Source organism: Maylandia zebra, linkage group LG2, assembly GCF_041146795.1.
Source record: "Maylandia zebra isolate NMK-2024a linkage group LG2, Mzebra_GT3a, whole genome shotgun sequence".
NCBI classification, from domain to species: domain Eukaryota; kingdom Metazoa; phylum Chordata; class Actinopteri; order Cichliformes; family Cichlidae; genus Maylandia; species Maylandia zebra.
The window spans coordinates 46,687,111-46,705,559 of record NC_135168.1 but is presented as its reverse complement, the minus strand read 5'-3'; the positions used below and the strand labels follow the sequence as shown (position 1 = coordinate 46,705,559).

Sequence of the window (18,449 nt, the reverse complement as noted above, 5' to 3'; positions counted from 1 at the left end):
CATTACATTTTATGTAAATTTTATATCGATGTTTTACTATTTTGACTTGACTATGACAATAACATTTTGGGAAATAAACCTTGTTGTTTTTATTTTGTGGTACATGATAAATTTACACCAATTAGACAAAACATAAAAATCACTAAGATGAAGTGATGGAGTGAATGACATTGATCATCTCATTACAATTTAATGTTCTGCTTTAAATCCTTTGGTGCAGGCATTTAGGATTGAGTTTCTTGACACATACCACCCACCTCATCAATGCTGCAGATATAGCACACACCCCCACGGCAATAGCTTTCCCTGATAGCGGCATCCTCCTTCAGCAATTTATTGCTTCAATCCAAAGGAGGTTGAGGGCAGGAACAGCCAAGGCATTGGCCTGGCATCCAAGTACCCTAGATCATTGTTTTAGTTGAGCATCCCCAGGATAGAAAAGTCCAGTTCACAGAGACTCACTGGACCCAAAGGATCTGCTCATGCCAGACACCACAGGACACCTCCAGAGGTCCCGAGTCCATCCCTTGGGGGATCTAGGGTTGTCAAGTGGTACAAGGATACTAACCTAAATTAATATCAAATTACACACTCATTTGCAGCTGTATCAATACCAATAGTTTCATCTCCAGACACACAGTCCCTCCCCTCATTAGCAGCTAGGAGTAGCTGAAACTCACAACTTTGAATAATAATTACATTTCTTTATATAGCACCAATTCATGTCGCCAGTTGCCTCAAGGCACTTTATATTGTGAGGTAAACATCCTCCAATATTAGAAAGCACCCCGACAATCACACGGCCCTGAGCAAGCACTTGGCAACAGTGCAAAAGAAAAACTCCCTTTTAACAGGAAGAAACCGTGGCTGGTTGGTGGTGACAGGAGGGAGACAGTACCAAAGACACATTGTGGGAGAGAGAGCCACAGTTTAATAATTGCTAAAGATTAAACACAGCAGTGATGTGTAAACAAGGTGAGAGGCGAGTGAAGAAACAAAAGCCAAAGGTTTAAGCACCAACTGGGTGGTAAAATTCTTCTGACATGTCACTGCTTGTGATGCCCGTAGTTGGATGGGTTTTTTGTATTTTGTTAATTCCACTATAAGCATAAATGTACACACCCACAAGCAACATTATGTTTGCAGCAACACAGATTGCAAACAAATAAGCACATACGATCCAGAGATGCATTGTTTTGGGAGTAGGTTGTTTATGATAGTCAGCTAAAGTAAAGCAGTGCTAAAATGCCACTAAAATGCCACATTTGTTCTTCAGTATTGGCGAAATCAATGCATATCCAACAGGTTCAGTGCTCTTTGAACCTGTTGGATATGCACCGCTTGTTAGCACCTGGTGTAAAAAGTTTAGGCTTCTATTCACTGTTTGCCAGGAACATTAAAACAGCCTTTTCGTGTTTTGTAATTTCTTCTCTTCCTTGATGCTATTCAAACTCCCTTCTCTTCTCCATAAAAATCTCTTATTTTCTTGTTTATATTTATGGTTGTTTCTTCAGTATTATTTTTCTGAAAAGGAAAATCAATACGCTCACTTTCTCAGCCATAAGAAACAGTTGAGAAAGTAAACAGTTACAATAAGTAATACTTTCTGTTCACATTCCAAGTGTGTTTCTTTTTCTAAGTAACTGAAAATGTGTGCACATGCTCTTTGTCTAATTATCTAGTTTTGTCATGTTGCCACAAAGAAACCACCGGGGGCTGGAATGACTGATATCAGGAGCATATCATCACCATGGAACGACTGCACTGGCGATAGTGTTAGCGGTGTCTAAATTACTGCTCTCTGAGGTACTGGCTGCTTTACCATCATTAGCACGGCCATTACATAGATTGGTGAAGGAAGGATGCTGACGCCCTGGCAGGAGACCAGCTGAGTGTTCCTCAGGCTTGGCAGGGTCGCTCACAATGTGTAGTCTGCTTCTGCCGTTCACATCCTCCTCCCACAATTTTTCTGGTGAGACCTGGCTGTTGCCGTCAGAGGCTGGAGATTAGGTCTGCGTATGTGTGTGCTTTTGTATTATTACTATCACTGGGAGTGCCAAAACCATCATAATGATGTTAGCCCATTGCCCTCCCTCTGAAAAATACTCATTTATACCAAGTCATCTTTTTGACTCTGTTAGTGGGAGTATTTAGATGTACTGCTTAAATAAAGAACATTTTAAGGTGGGAATGTGTGGTACCAAAATTTATCTGTGTGTGTTTGCTTGTGTAAGGAAGAAATAGAGTGGAGGAAGGGAGTGAGGGAGGTCGAAGTTATTAGTGCAAAATCTTGCCTAGGGCACCAAATGCCAGCCCTGGGGGCAGTGAGCAATCTTTCTAGTAAGTCTACTGCCACTTCTATCAAGTAGCTCAACCTTTCATGAAGGACCCAGTGTTTCTGTCCTATCCTGTTATACGACCATGCACTCATTGGAAATATGACCTCTGGCTTTAACATTACTTCGTTAACGAAGGTGAAGAAGTGTTAATTGATGCTGCGCATCACAAATGACATTTCACTGGAGCTGAGGCAGAGTTATGAGTGATGACTTTAAATACACGTCTCTAAGTGGCAGACTGAGATGGATAAAATAAGGCATGGCTCTGTATTTAGTCGATTACAGGGCGGATATGGGGTTGAGCCGGCACAAATCCACGCAGAGCTACATCAAGTACAGGGGTTGGAGCGGAAAGGGTTCACCTTGCCAATAACATGACATTTTCTACCAGTAATAATGCAGGCTTAATTTGGCTCTGAAGAGCATCTGGTGCAAATTGGACATAGTTGCTCTTAAGCGTCATTGCATGAATGATAGGCCTTCTATTTATACCTCTTTCCACTGTGATTTGTTTGAATCTGTTGGCGTGAGGAGCCATTATTTACATGGGATGAACAGAATATGGTTTTATGTTAAACCAGGACAGGAATGACCAAGAAAGGAAGCACATCGGTATGCATGACGTACATACACTTGACTTTTTTGTGTCCATATGTATGTGTGTTTATCAGCATGTACCTGCGTATGTGCGTGCATGTGGTACCTTGGCGTGTGTTGTTGGGGGCCACTGAGGAGGAGCATGTTAACCAGAGGAGCAGCCGGTCCACCAGATGTTCCTATTCCCGCTAGGCTTGTCACAAGAGGACCTTTACTTCTCTCCCCGTATTGCACACAAATTTGCACACATATACAGGATTTCTTCATCAGACTCTACATAGTACATAAACAGAGAACCTGAATGAAAAGCGTCTCTGTACAGAGTGATGCTTCTTCATTGTGGCTCAAGTCAAGATGATGTATATGTCTGAGTATTCCCAAAGTTGAGACCACTTTAAATATTCATGTCAGCCATGCATTGGTAAACTGTTTCTGTGACGCTGAGGACAAAGCACACCACTTGTGGCAATCGGTGCAATTCCCCAATCCCGGTGGCTTATTTTATTTCCTGCACATGGCAGTATGGAGTCATTCTCGTCTTGATGAATCATGGTCGGGTACTTTTCATGGTGCCATGACCCTAGGTGGAGGATGTAACCATTTGGAAATGTCATGAGAAAGGTCGACACCAACATCTCAGCCCAGTTCAACGGGCTGATTGATGAGGTTCTAGCAAATGAGATATAGTAGGGGAACAGTGGAATGACCAGGTCCCCATAGGCACCCCAAAGGTCACCCAACTTAATTTCAATTAGGCCAGGTAAATATGTCGTGCTGAGAAAGTGTTTGGGAAATTGATTTATTTGTAATGGCATCCTGTTTCTGAGGATTAAGATAAGGCTAATCGACTAAAGAAGATGGTAATGCTAGTAAGGTATTGATGGAACAGTTTAGGATAAATATGCCAAGTAAGCTCATAACTCCACTCAGTTTCAAACAGCGGCACAAGTGCTGTTTATTTTTTATTACTTACAGTGGGGGAAAATGCAAGTCTCAGTGCTTCCTCTGCTCCCTATCAATCACTGAATTGTGCCAGCACTGAATCCCATCAATTACTGCCTTCTGTTTGACACGTGCAACACAAATTCTGATTAGCCATCAATTCTCCAGAAATAGCAGCATTGTAAAGAACAAACTTGACATTTTAAATATATTAAGTAAAAGTTTACCACCAAGCTCCCTTCAACCCACCTCCTCATCACTACGTATGTGTCAAAAGCACCCCCACAAAAAATGCTTCAAAATGAGTCACAAATTGCCAGCGAATGATTTCCTGTTCAGGAAGAATAACAGGGTCCCTTCTCTGCCTTTGATTCGGGCTCTTTTTCATCCCTTCTTTGTTTACCCATGCTGTCTAGCAGCCGCTCTGCTGGAATCCCTATTGATAGCTGTCTGACAGTGGGTTGGGTGGCTAAGCAGCCCTGAGGGTGTAGTGCGGGGTGCAGTCTGTGGTTGTATATCATATGAATGTATAAGAATATACAGTATTTTGTGTCAACATTGTGCTCTAGATCTTACATGTGATCAAGTTACCAGATGTGTGTGTAGATATGTCTGTGTAGGGTGCGGGTCTGTTTGTGTGTCTAGTAAGGGTGATGTGGCATGGAGGTCACTTCTGTCAGATCCAATGTCCAGGCCCATGCTGTGATGTGAAGGGCACTGTCAAGAGACAACCACAAGGCAGCACAGGTACAGCTGCCCTCAGTGCTCTTTTTCCTCTGTGGCACACACACACACACACATTGATGGGAACTCGCAGCCAAAAACATCCATGCTCACTGTAAAGTGACACACAGTGGTGGGAAAAGTGGGGTGAAAGCCCCAGGATTGTGCACTCGCTTCAAAACAAATGCTATCGCCTACTTGTTGGCTGTCTGTTTGCTTGTGTTACGGGTCCCAAGGATGAAGACCACGATGACAAATATGTTACCTGTAAAAGCAGGTGAAGAGCAGAGTAAGGAAGACACGATGCGTCTCTGCTTTCCTCCAGAAGGTGTCTGAGTCGGATTTATTTCACACAAATAAATGCTATATAAACACTAAACATGAGCTTTCAATATACTGTTCAGCTGGTTCCTCATTCACATCAATTACATTTACTTATTTCACAACCTCAGTGAAATATACTCTTTTTAACTGGTTCAGTTTCTCAAGTTCACACTTCTTTCCATAACAGCTACATCCTTTATCATATCAATAAACACATCACATTGTCTTCTGCAGTGTCTTACTGGCTAAACAGTTATATTCAATAACAGCATTGGTAAATACATTACATTTGTTTCCTTCAGTAATTTACTGGCAAAATCACTATTTAGTGCATCATGAAACACAGCTTGTTGAATCAACCCATGAATGCCTCTGTTAGCTACACAGAGTTGCTCAGAGTGCTTGTGTTACACTAGCTAATCTACTCAGTCACTTTAACAGAACTATTAACATTCACATCTCACAGAACTGATTTGATTGGAGCATTACAACACGTTTGCACAGAGCATAGGAGCGCACGGACTCTGCTTCACGAGCGCTCCACCTAACGAGCGGGCTCGCGGTGCGGTCGCGCGGGACACTCCTCTGGTTTCTCCCGTGTTTACATATAAATAACTCGGGCGGACCGCCTTAACTCTCTCATTCACATTAACGTGGGTAACCATGGTAACAATAAACACCATTTACCGACCTGCAAAAGCAGGTGAAGAGCAGAGTAAGGAAGACACGATGTGTCTCTGCTTTCCTCCAGAACGTGTCTGAGGAAGCAGCAGAAGGTGGGCTCCACTTACTGCTCCCCGAAACTCCGGAGCAAGCACCAAAGTTCCGCCCTCACTGCTTTCTAACATAACATCCTGTTACATGGATTTTCTATCCTTTTAAAGAAACTGAAAATAAATACATATAGTAATGAAAAATGTCCCGTTACATGAGTGTTTTACACAAAATAATATTAATGTGGTCATTCCCTCACAGGGGTGCCACACTTGGAACCAACTACGTGAGGTTTCCTTTAAATGAAAAGGTAGTCACTATTGACGACTCTGTGGCTCAACTGGTAAAGCTGCGTTTTTATTCCAGCGTGGTGAACTTTGCAAGAGCAAAGGCTGATAAAGTGAACAATAACCTGTGAGTGGAAAACTGGATACAACCAGAATTTTAAAGAACATTTATTACTGCATATTCAAATAGATGACCTCTTAGGAGCCTAAGGGTGTTTATAAAATTTGAAAATCTTCCAGTTTATGGATTTCTCTCACATAGATTTCAGGGCTGTAGATCTTTTCTCATAGCACTACAATCAAAAACAGTTTTTTCACTGGTTTTTGGTCATTTGACGGGCCGGTTTTCCCGGATCTACACACAGTATTAGACTTAGAATCCTTCTCTTTCTGCATTTATTCTGGAGTGTGTTATATACTCAAAGTTTCATTCGTCCCTCTAAGTGCGTGGCTCATAGGTTGATCAGTTCAATGTTAGAGAGGACAAAGAAATCAGAAAAAAACAGTTCCATTTACTTCAGGTTAAGCTACAGCAGAACGTGAAGCAAAGCATGCTCATGCTGACGGTACATGCGATAATCTTTTTATTGGTCGTCACTTTAAAATAACACAGAACCCTGGACTTGGACCCAGAAATGCAGCTTATGGAGGGTTCGAGTTGGAGGAATGACTTTGTGTGTGTGTCAGTCCACTGTGTGCCTACAAATCTATCTCTCTCTTCACGTCTATGTCTCTTTCTTGTGGCTGTTCTCAGGCTGTATCCCTCCAGTGTACACTATGTCCACACTGCGGTAGAGCAGCTCTGAAACTTTAATGCTAATTGATCCCAGTGAAGAAGTGCGGACACAGGTGTGTTGCCGCGGGCCCTGGCTCTAACATGGATGCCAAGGGATTCTAGGTAACTAAGGGGCTTATAGGCCAGGGCAGAAAGTGCCACTAGCCAGGATGCTAGTGACCCAATTCTTTTTTTTAATCAGCACAGGTTTGATGTGCACAGTATACACATCACTCAGAGTGAGAGAAAAAGTATAATGGGCCTTTTCAGCCACTTAGTCCCAGAAAGAAATGGCCCCAGGAAATAGATCTTCAAATAAAATTGTATTTTCTCAGTGAAACTCCTAAACTAAGTGTAATTAAAGATAAGACTAATAAAAATAAAAGCATATCTTTTTGTCAGAGATGGAATCTTGTCAAATTTGAATACCACAGCTGAATTTTTGTTGTTTTTCCCTAAAATTCAAGTGTCTTTTGCAGAAAATGACTATATGAGAAAATATGTGAGAACTCGCGGTGTAATGCTCTTGTTTCTGTGCATACTCAATTTTAAGAAGTGTAGTACATGTGTGTTAGTTTTTGAACAAGTATGGTAATTGTGAGCCTTTGAGCCCCAGGAAAACCCACATCTAAATCAGACTCAAGCTGCTGTGTAAGTTTGCAGTCTTGATTGTGTGGGTGTGGGTGGGCGGTTGGATGTATCTGCTCCTGTGTGTGTGTTGGTCTGAAAAGAGACTTAGTGCTGCCAAGACACAGGTGTGCGGATTAGGTGTGATCTCTTCTCATATTCTCAGTAGTATATCTTATTTGATGGCTTTTCTGCCATGCAAATCTCATCAAAAACTAGCTAACAATAGCACCACGTTGACAGACGCCCAAGCATCTGGCGGGCCACCACTCTGAATGTTCAAACTGCTGTGAACAACCTGTCTCCAGAAAAGGAGAAATAACTAAGAAAGTAATTCAAGGACTTTGTTTGTGCTTACGTGTTTGTGGGTTTTTTGTTTGTGTGTGTGTGCTTGAAAGAGATGAGAGAGAAAGAGGAGGCGGAAAGGGGGAGGATAGTGCATGTTGATAGCCTCATAAATCATGAACGAGATAGTGCTGTATCTTAACCACTGTTGAGCCAGGTGATGGCATGATGATGATCTGAATGCAACTCTGCTTCTTCTGTTTCAGCTACCTCCAGCTACTTTGTTCCCTCACTCTGCTCAAAGATAGAGAGAGGCAGGGAGAGAGGAGAGAAATAACTTTGGCTGGTACAGGGCCCCATTAAAGTGTGATGAGTGGCCTCAGTGAGGGGCTCTGTGTACAGCACTTTATTCAGGAACGATCACTTATTTATAGGTGTTGGAATTGTGTTGTTTGCTTGTTTTATTGAAAACCTTGTGGGTAAAGTGGCGGCAGGCCGCCTGGCATGTGAGCGCCGCATCTCTGGAGGGCATCCCTGCAGAAAAATCTTCCTCCTTGATGAATAAGTGAAGGAGGTGGATAAATTTTTCATCCACACTGAATCCATTGTCGCTTGAGATGTCTGGTCTGTTGGTATGTGTAGTCATCTTGCTCCCGCTTCATCTGATGCCAGCGCATACACACACTCAGTCACACATATAAGCTCAAAATGTATACTCGCACACGTAGAAGCACATCCACCATCTAAGCTGTGGACGTCGAGGAGTTCGACAAAGAGTGCCTGAGAAATGTGGTGGAATATCGATGAGTTATTGTTCACTCTAAGTCATATCAGTGCAGACAGAGCAACATCTAGAAAGGGGAATAAATAGATTTTGAAGTTTAAGAGGTGATAATGTAATGGCAACCTATTCAAGTTATGGCTGGGAATGCACCCACGTTCCTGAACTGGAAAAGCAGAAGAAAACAGATGGATAGCTTTTGGTAAATTAAATTTAAAAAGAAAATTTCAAGTAACTTTATTCAAACTACAAAGAAGTCAGTCACACGGCTGCTGCTTTATACAGTACCACTATATACTTTGCATCTATCACCTCTACTTTAAGTTTTGCACACCAAAACGCACGTTGACAGCAGCACAAGAAAAACACAAGCAAAAACATGAAGGTAGCAAAGTGTAGCCCATCGCAGAGAAGCTTGTGGTGTTTTGTGTACATGAGGGAGCATCTCTCAGTATGAATGATTTATATTAAAAGAAAAAGTGAAAAGTCTTTCAGGAAGCACACCCGCACCCCCCATGTGAACAGACGGGAGCATCTTCACATGGCCAAATGGGTCTGATGGTGATCGCATGGAGGAAAGAGCGAGGCTGCTCACTGGCTGCAAAGCCTTCTGCGGTCTCCACACAACACACAACACCATGTTTTATTAACTCGGGTAAGGCACGAGTGGGTAAAAGTCCTAGAGAATCCTGAGATTTGATGGAAGCTTGGATTGTTGCTGGAAAAAACTTTGCAGTTTTCTAGCATTCAGATTTTTTTAGAAGAACTCTGCATCCTTCTGGGCCATCATTCACCAACCTGGGCTATCGTTAAACACACACAGTTACGTTTATTTCATAATATGTGTTTTACAACATGTATGTAGGGTTGGAGCATTGGGGCAGCAGTCTGCACAGACTTCCCTTTCCCCAGCTTCCTCTTCCTGCTCATCTGGGGGGACAAAGACATTCCCAGGCTGTCTGAGAGATAATCTTTCCAGTGTGTCCTGGGCTCACCCTGGGGTCTCATCTCAGTTGAACCTACATATAACATCTCACCTAAGAAACATCCAGAAGACACCAAGTTCAGATTCCTGAAGCAGAGCAGTAGCCTTACCTGCTGATCTGAGCAGATTTTTTTACTGTTAGCTATTTTAGCCATGCATGTTTTTTATTTATATCCATTACATAACATATATCCATGTTTTTGTCAACACTTTTAATAAAAGGAGCGTTTTGCAATACAACACAGTAGGGCTGAAAATAACCTGACCACCATGTGTTTAGTTATCCGGTCGTAAAGTCTGACGTCACTAGCCGTGTCTGGGCCTAAACTCCGCTGCAGGTCCATATATCAAACGATCACTATGGCATTACTGAGAGTTGAAAAACTGTCTAAAGTCTTTCATCTTTAATAAAATGATCAGCGTTCTGCTCTACCAGGTGTAACAATTGAGTTTAACATCCAGGCATCCATGAAAACGGAATTTATGACATTTAATGGAGTTAGAAGTTAGCAGGAAGTTAGCTTGCTAGCTTCTATCTAAATACAATATAGCATGTCCTGACTGCAGGGTTTTAGAAACAAATTAAAACGTACAGCTCTGTTATCACTTCCAACATAAATGAAGACAGAAAACTAAACAGCAGTGACGTTTGTAGGGTTACTGAAGTTTGGCAAGCTGGTATATAATGATGTGCTACGTGACCGCTAGCGACACAGCTATGTTAGCATAATATAAACAAGCTAACTTTTTTTCCACTGGATAAAAGTTAACGTGAGTGTTCTCGGTGGTCAGGAACAAATGTAATCGCATGGCAGGATGCTGTAAAAGGACCAAACTTCAGCCAGGAGAACAACTGAGATAATCCATCCACAATACGAGGTTAGTCATTCATATACTGCTGCATGGGCTGGGCTGTAGTTACATCCTAAGGTTTTAAAAACTGAGCTTAAATAAATGATTAGCGGTAATAAAAGCCGAGGGAGGTCAACAGTGATCACTGACTGTTTTAGGAGCTTTTTGAGATTAAATAGAAGAAAATACAAAACATTAAACATGTTAACAACACAAAAGCCATATTAAACGCAGACTACTTTAGGCCTGGAAGTAGGATTCGTCACGTCATCACTTAACGATCGGATAGAAAATGAGAAAGATAAAAGCGACACTTGAAAATGAAAAGGCTTGGAATTGGTAGATGTTTTCTGCATACATTATTCACATGATGCAGTTGTCAAAATAATTTTCCAATCTCTTGAAACTTGTCATCGACACTACCGTAAATTAATACTAACGATAAAAGCGACGTTTTGCTATCGACACAGCTGTCCTTCGCTTGTGTAGCTGGCCTCTCATTAAAGAAACCACCTGGTAACCTACCTCCTTCACCCACTATGTGGTTTGACAGAAATTCAAGACTATTCCTCGCTATATTTATGTGTACGCCTAGGGAGTTGTACTGCTTCCTTAACATGGCACAAACAGATGTTTGTTTCCATAACCCCCTTCTTGGAGTGAATGCAGGATGTTTTTATAGCTTGGCTTGTTTTATGAGTATTAATACTGTCAGCATGATGCTGAGATTCCACTTGTCAGGTGTTATCTCCACATCGCAAATGGATTAGTGAGAGTGCGTGACTGTGATAGCATGCACATGCCTGTTTGTGTATCATCGTGCGTGTGTGCGCTGCCAAACTTATTTGTGTTTCTGAGACTTTGTGTGCGAATTATGCACCTGTGAGCATGTGTGTTTGTGTGTCATCTTGAGCGCACTGTGAAGGTGTCATTGTGAAGCCTAAACCCTGTAAGCTGTCAGACAGTGAGAGATGCTGCACCTCTAAAGGGCATGCTTTCTGGGCCTTTCCTGTCTATTATAAGCCCTGCAACACTCATCAATGCTGTTGCAGTGCACCCTCATGTCCCTCAAGCAGCCGCAGAGAGAAGCCACCTTTCTAACTAGGAGAGCCCTTGCCTCTAAACTTCTCATACCCTTGTCTTCCATTTTGACATGATAAACGCAAGCAGCAGTAATGAGGCATCGGGTTGTCAGGGCATCCATTTTGTTTTGCTCAAAACTGAGTAGAAGTAAAAAATTCCTCCCCGATCTCCATTCTGAGACACAAAGTCACTTTTCTCTCGAAGCTCTTTGTCGCTTCACTTTTTGTTTCAAACTCACTCATTTTGACCCACGTGTTATATGAAGTCTTATGCAGGGGGAGGGGCTTTATAGGACATTATTATAGGACATATTCGTTCCACAGAGCCTTTTTGATTACACAGGGCAGTATGACGCCACCGGTGGTGCTAGCATTGCAGCTAAGATCGACTGCAGCGAGGCTAGCCAAAGATTGAGATGTGTCGTTATCTTGCCATCTGTAACAGTCACGCCTGGCGTCGTCAGAAACAGATCGCCTTGATACCAGCCACATCAAATCTCCAGTTTGCCAAGAGAAAATAGAATAAAACAATCTATCGATCTTGCCCCACCTCCCTGTGTATCAACACAATCCATCTGTGTTTATCAGGCTATCTGGCTTCCTATCTTTTGTTGTCTGCAGACAGGCATTCTTTTCTTCTCTTCTTTTATTTTCTTCCTTCCTCCTCCCACATTTGTTTGGTGATCCATCAGCCTATTTACCTTATCATGCTGCCAAACCATCCATTTACGCTCCCATCTGTCTGTCAAACTATATCTTAGCTTCCATTTGTCTAACTATCTCTCTGTCTACTCATTCACCTGTCAATCATGCAGCTTGCCTTGGCTGCCGCAGGTTCCAGCTGTTCATCTGGGTGAGGCTGTGTCTGACCTCGTCTGATTAGGAGACAGTTGGATAAAGTAATTAGATTTCTATCGCTTGATCTAAAGTTTTACACTGTATTAAATACACTGAAGTAGAATTTTAGCATAGAGTTTTAGCATCAGGGTTATTCAGCTAAACATATATGAACACTACTTATGGAGGATTGATATTTCAGTGCCTGAAATGTTTCCTAAATTTGTTTCAGGTAAGATATATACTTTAAAAAATCAAGTTTCAAATGCCCACTTTCATTAAATTTTACACAACATGTTTCGTGCAGACTGTTATCTTTGATCTACATAACTGCCGCTATAGAATCCAAATGGAAACAGGTCATTGCTTTGGATCAGTCCAGTTCAGATCAGGCCTCAGTGGAGCAAGCCGGCCACTGATGTCCGTGTAGTCAGGAGGTCTGGCCTCCCACAGAGGCCCAATCAGTCTTATAGGATCAGTGACTGCCCCCCCTAGGCACCAGAGTGCCTTGGCCTGATGGATTACTCTCTCCTGGCTCAGGCATGTGAAACCCAGGCCTTTGCTGTGGGCCCCATCTGTGCTCTCCATGGCTCCTGCATGCCTCATGGTCATAGTCTTGGGCTGCTGGTGAAGCCCCAAATGAATCTCAGTTTCAGTCCAGTGTGCATATTTTGCCACTTCTACCATGCCTCCATGCATGACTTGTGTAAAAGAAAGATTTAATTAGACCCACAAACATTTTTCAGATATTTTGTCAGAAACATAACATATATAGCATGCTTATTATTGAATGTATGACTTTTTCTCAAATGTAACATATTAGAAAAGTAAACATTTGGCAATGGCGTCAGGGTGGTTTGGGTTGATTGTGACTCTGTTTTCTGATATTTTATAAATGAAGATGTTGATTTACTAAGCATGTTATTACCAGAAATCAAATATTAAAATATTAAGGGATAAATTCACAAATCTGTTGCACCACCACAACATTAAAAAATATTTAAATCAAACACACAAACTGATTTGCTAATGTTTGTGACGCACAGTTCACTGCAAATGATGCTGATATTTAATGCCAGAAAGAAGATGTCTTATTTTATGTGCTTGATATTGCTACACATAGGAGACATGGAAATTTAAGAGCACGTGTTGGAAGAGTGAGACATTTCTCACAGCCAGGTGAAGATGTGACTACCAAACATTACCAAAACACCTAATTCTAAATTTGCTCACTGAATTTAGTGATGACCTGAAACCTCACACCTAAGAAGTCATGCAAAACCAGTGGCAACAAAACTTCTTCGATGTTTGGCGTTGGGTTCTTTTTAACATGCTGTGGCTCCTGTGCAGGAATTTCACAATCTGCACAACGGAGTTCAAAGTGAAAAAACTGAAGAACCAAGAGAACCGACTGATGTTGGCTGTGGACCCTATCCTAACCAGGCCTAATGCATTTACATTAATAACATTTAAAAACATGTTTTACCTTAATAAATTACACTTAAATGTAATTATAGTTATGATTTCAGGACCCAAGACATGGCACATGTTTTTTCACTAGGAGCTGGGCACTTAAAACAACTGATTTTAGTGGCGGACCTACACAAATTGAGACACGTGAGCTATAAAATCGCAGATTTCACACACGAGACCATGAAATGAGGCAAATTGAGCACAGAAAAATTGTGTTAGTAGTGTTAACGCCCCCAGTTGCAGAGTATAGAAATAAACTTTTGTCAATCAGGTATTTCCGGTTTGTTTTATACCCTGAAGTCACGTAAGTTGTCTTAATACAAAAATACGTGATGTCACATGATTTACAGTCCTGCATTGGAGTCTGTCAATTACTGAAGTCTGTTTCCTTCATAATAATCACAAGCGTACAGTTAACGTGCACGTGTTTGATCTGTTATTATACACTTTTCTGATTACAATAACAAACTGCGCCTTTTCTGTCAGTAGATTACCCACAGCTTGCGACCTTGCTCTAAAATGCGCAGCTCTCGGCAGATTGGACATGTCATGTTAAAATGAACTGACTGCACCTGTGTTTAGAAAACAGTGCGACTCTCGTAAATCACCGGCAAAACTAACCACAATTATCGGTGGTATATGGGGATTGCTCTCACACGTTATTGTGCCCCATTTAGTAAATGTGGCCCTAAGTGTATGGATAGATTCAATTTTTAAATGAAGCGGAAATGCTCCTGCTCATTTTACTCAGATCGAGATGTTAAACATGGAAGCTGCACTGTATACTTACGTGTTGTGCCAAAGTAGGGAGATAATGTCAAAGTAGAAAGTAAATTCAAACAGTAGTCACACAGGTGGGCAGTGCTTAGCAGTTTTAGGAATATGCTCTCAAGGATATTTGTTTTCTTTCATGGTTATACTTAGGTTTAAGCTTCCCTCCTGAAACGTGACTGCTGAGAGGACAATCATGAATGGGAGTTTTGCCTCAGGCACTGATCGATCGCAAAAGTGTTTTCATATAACTGATCATTTGGGCTGTGTTTGTCTGTGCATCCCAGAATGCTCAGAGGCACCGTCCCATGACTGAGGAGTCAAGTCCTGCAGAGATATTTTAAGGAGATTTTTGAACCTGAGGAGCCCAGTGAGGAAAGTGTACTACCCTTTGTCTGTGAGGCATGTTGCCTTTAGTCAAAAACCTAACAAATGTGAGCCAAGCTCCAAGAAGAAACATGGATTTTTTTAGGTTACCACACACATAAAGTTAAGTGCAGGTAGTGCAGACAGGTTTTATGTGCGCAAACACATGCAAAACCTCACGTCTTCTCTCTTGCTGTTTTGTCCCTGGTAGAGAGCTGTCAAGGTTTCACTGGTGAGAAGGCAAAGTAATATTAAAAATAAAAAAACATTCATTTATAAGCATGAGCAGTGATTTCCTGTACTCTCCTCAAAAATATTTTATGCTTTGCAATCAAGAGGCATTTCTCTTAGAGCAAGCTTCTCTCGGGCTAGTATGGGACAGTAAGTTCCTGCGTGTGCATTATGTTCTGCGTGGATGTACCACATTTACGCACAGTATGCCCGACATTAAAAGCAGAAAAAATGCAAAGCGTAGAAAGCAGCAAAAGAGAGAGCTTCAACGATCCAAAATGGTGAGATTTCTCAGTGAAGGTGGACAGCACTGTTTTTGCAAAAGAGGATTTTAGAACTTAAGTGGCATCCTGGTAGTGAGAGTCGTGGGCTACTGGGAGAAAGAATGGCTGTATTCACTATCTGGGTCAGTCACTATTATTACCAAGCATGCACATCAAAGTACCCACAGAGATAGAGTGGTGATAGAGGCATGGAAAGATTAACCACATCCCTCTGCTGTCAAAAGCAATTGCATGTGTTATGACCACCTTGCTCTCTACGAACCTCTCTTCATTACGGTTTATCTCAACAGGCTCTGTTGAACTCACTTTGCTTTCAGATTCTGTATACAAACTGTCAAGCAGGAATGGGAACCCGTATACATGGTTGCCAGCTCTGAATGCTTTAAGATTAAGTGTTCATTTTAAGCCAGAACTTTGTGTTACTGCTTGGTTTGCTTCCTGTGCTTCCTGGGTGTTTAGAAATCACAAGTGGCCAGCTTTTTGTAGTAAACAGCGGAGGTAATGTCAGTAATAAGAGGGATTAAAAGGGGGGAGGGGAGTAGAACAAAGTGAGAGAAGAAAATTGGAAAAAGGATACAGGATGAAAAAGCACGGTGTACACTGGAAGGCTCCAAGAGATACAGAAAGTGGAAGAATTTCAGTATCTTGCCTCAGCGTGTTTATCTAGACCTGTCTCAGACATTTCCCTTTGTCATGCCAGTCTGATCGCCTTTGCCTGCTATGGCATGCTGAGAAAACACACCAAAACACATCAAGCACCAGATTGCAGCGCCCTCGCTCTCAGATCTCCTGACACTTGTACAGCCCACTCCTTTGGGTGTTACTTAACGGTAAAAAATGTATATTACTGGCTATAGACACTTCCGTGCTTGACTATGCGCACATTTAAAATGTGAAAGTCATGCAGCACGGTGGTTAGCACCGTTGCCTCACAGCACACCTGAGTTCAATTCCACCATCTGGCTGGGGTCTTTCTGTGTGGAATTTGCATGTTCTCCCTGTGTTTGCGTGGTCCTACCCGCCCCCGGGTACTCCGGCTTCCTTCCCATCATCCAAAGACAAGCAGTTTGTGGGGATAGGTTAACTGGAAACTCTGAATTGCCCATAGGTGTGAATGCGGGAGGGAATGTGAGTGTGAATGGTTGTCTGTGCATATTTGTTAGCCCTGCGACAGTCCAGGGTGTTCCCTGCCTCCCACCCTAAGACAGCTGGGATAGGCTCCATCGCCCCCTGCAGCCCTGAAAAGGATAAGCGGAGGTGAATGGATGGATAAAAAGTCATAGATAAGAAGCTACTTTAAGCTGCTCCCGTATTCACAAGGTCGTCACCACAGCAGGTAGCTCAGCATGTTTGATTTGGCAGTTTTTTTAATGCCGGATGCACTTCCTGCCACAATCAAACCAGGGATCTTCCCCTTGATAGGCAAATGTGTAAATGGCTGCACTGTGGTGGATAACGTGTTGCATTTTGACTGTAAGGAAATACCTGCGTTCACAGTAGTGTGTGAAAATTTGTGAATGTCATTTGGGGCATTTGAAACACAAATAAACTGGATATATCAACACAGTTAACTGATTAACTAATTAAAAGATTAAATGTGAGTAGAATGTCTGGATTGTAACACTTTACCTATGGTTGCATCTTTTTTGGTCCATTTGCATGAAAGCTGATTGGTTTACACATTTTTGTTTTTCATGTAGCATTTCCTCTGAGTACAAATGAAAAATGCTGATAAGTATAGTGATGGAAATTCTACATTTTTATGGTTAAGTGTACATAAAGACAGATTTGAAAATGGACACCAAAAGTTGTTTGGTTTGCTTTTACAGCATTTATTATTAGTCCATTTAGTTTTCTTTTGTTTTTATATGTTTTGGGGGGTTTGGTACTCAGAACAACTCTGCAACAAAGTCATCTGCATCTGTTACCAGAAGCAAGATGAACTTTGTTTTCTGCAAACTACAGTTGATATTCTCCGCTTGTGGCAACAAAAAAAGAAAAATCTTAACTACAGAAAATCTACTTTGGGAAGATCTTCATAGAGACACAGGAGAAACAAAGCTTGTTGCACCTTTAATCTTTTAATCTTCTACAATTCTCTGGTTTGTATACCTTTGAGCTGATTGTCGTAAATCATTGAGTGTCTGTAACATCACACAGGACACTGTGACACAATGTTTGTATTTTTTCACCTCATCACAGCTGCTCTCACCTTTTACTCAGCTGCACAATGTTTTCTTTCTTGCTCTTTATTTGTGGTGATTAGTCTTACCAGCGAACGAGGGGCTATGTTTGCCACCACTGTAGTTTTGCGATACCTGGGTCATAATTTTCAGTTAGAAGAAATAGCTTCTCTCACTCTGCATCCCATTTATATGCCGTATCTTGTTTCTGTGTACAGAGTTCCATTACTCTGTAGCTCGGAGGCTGGTAGAGGGGAGGGAGGCGGGAGGTAAAGGAGATGAAAAGGAGTGATAGAAGGCTGCGGCTGTTCCTGTTGCTGGTGCCGCAGACGCTTTCCCCCTCAGCAGAGAAGCAAACAACATGTTGATGTGCAGCAAGCAGAGATTTAATCACCTTTGCTATGTTTCAACTCATCAAAATATAAAGTGCGGAGCAACTCAGACAGGGAGAATTAGACAAAGGCAGTGACATGTCAGAGGCATCATGTCATCGCTAACTTATTTAACCAAAAAGAGAGTCGATGCAAAGCTATCACAACAGCTACCACAAGAGCTCCAGCTCCAGTCTTTACTCCAGATACTCTCCTGCTGAAGCTATTTACACAAAAGGCTGGTGATTATGAGCTTTTTATTGTGGCCTTGAATATGGGTCAGTGAACATGAGTGGCATGTTTAGATGTTGGGCAGTTGCTACCCAGACAGTATTTACCTAACATTGTCTAGTGCCTTCTAAGCCTTGTGGTTTTTACTGGGCTCAGAGTATCCGATGTGAAAACCATTTGGTGAATGAATGATGGCTTTTTCTACTTTAGCAGTGAACAGAACTGCATCATGATGTAATTCAGTGCAATTAGCCATTAACATAACACAACATCTGTCATATGAAGAAATGGCATCTCTCTGGAAGCCCTCCAAAGAGTCAGGAGAAGGTCGGAGTTGACTTTGCAGGCTTAAAAGGCCTCTGCTTTTCGCTGCTCTGTAATCTGGCGTC

The 18,449-nt window shown here is 41.9% G+C and overlaps 1 protein-coding gene across 9 annotated transcripts in view; it reads left to right on the top strand.

Annotated features, from left to right (window-relative positions):
* The window catches only part of diaph2 (diaphanous-related formin 2), a 365,791-nt gene that overhangs the window by 340,256 nt on the left and 7,086 nt on the right, over positions 1-18,449 (top strand). The gene's annotated exons all lie outside the window — the stretch shown is intronic.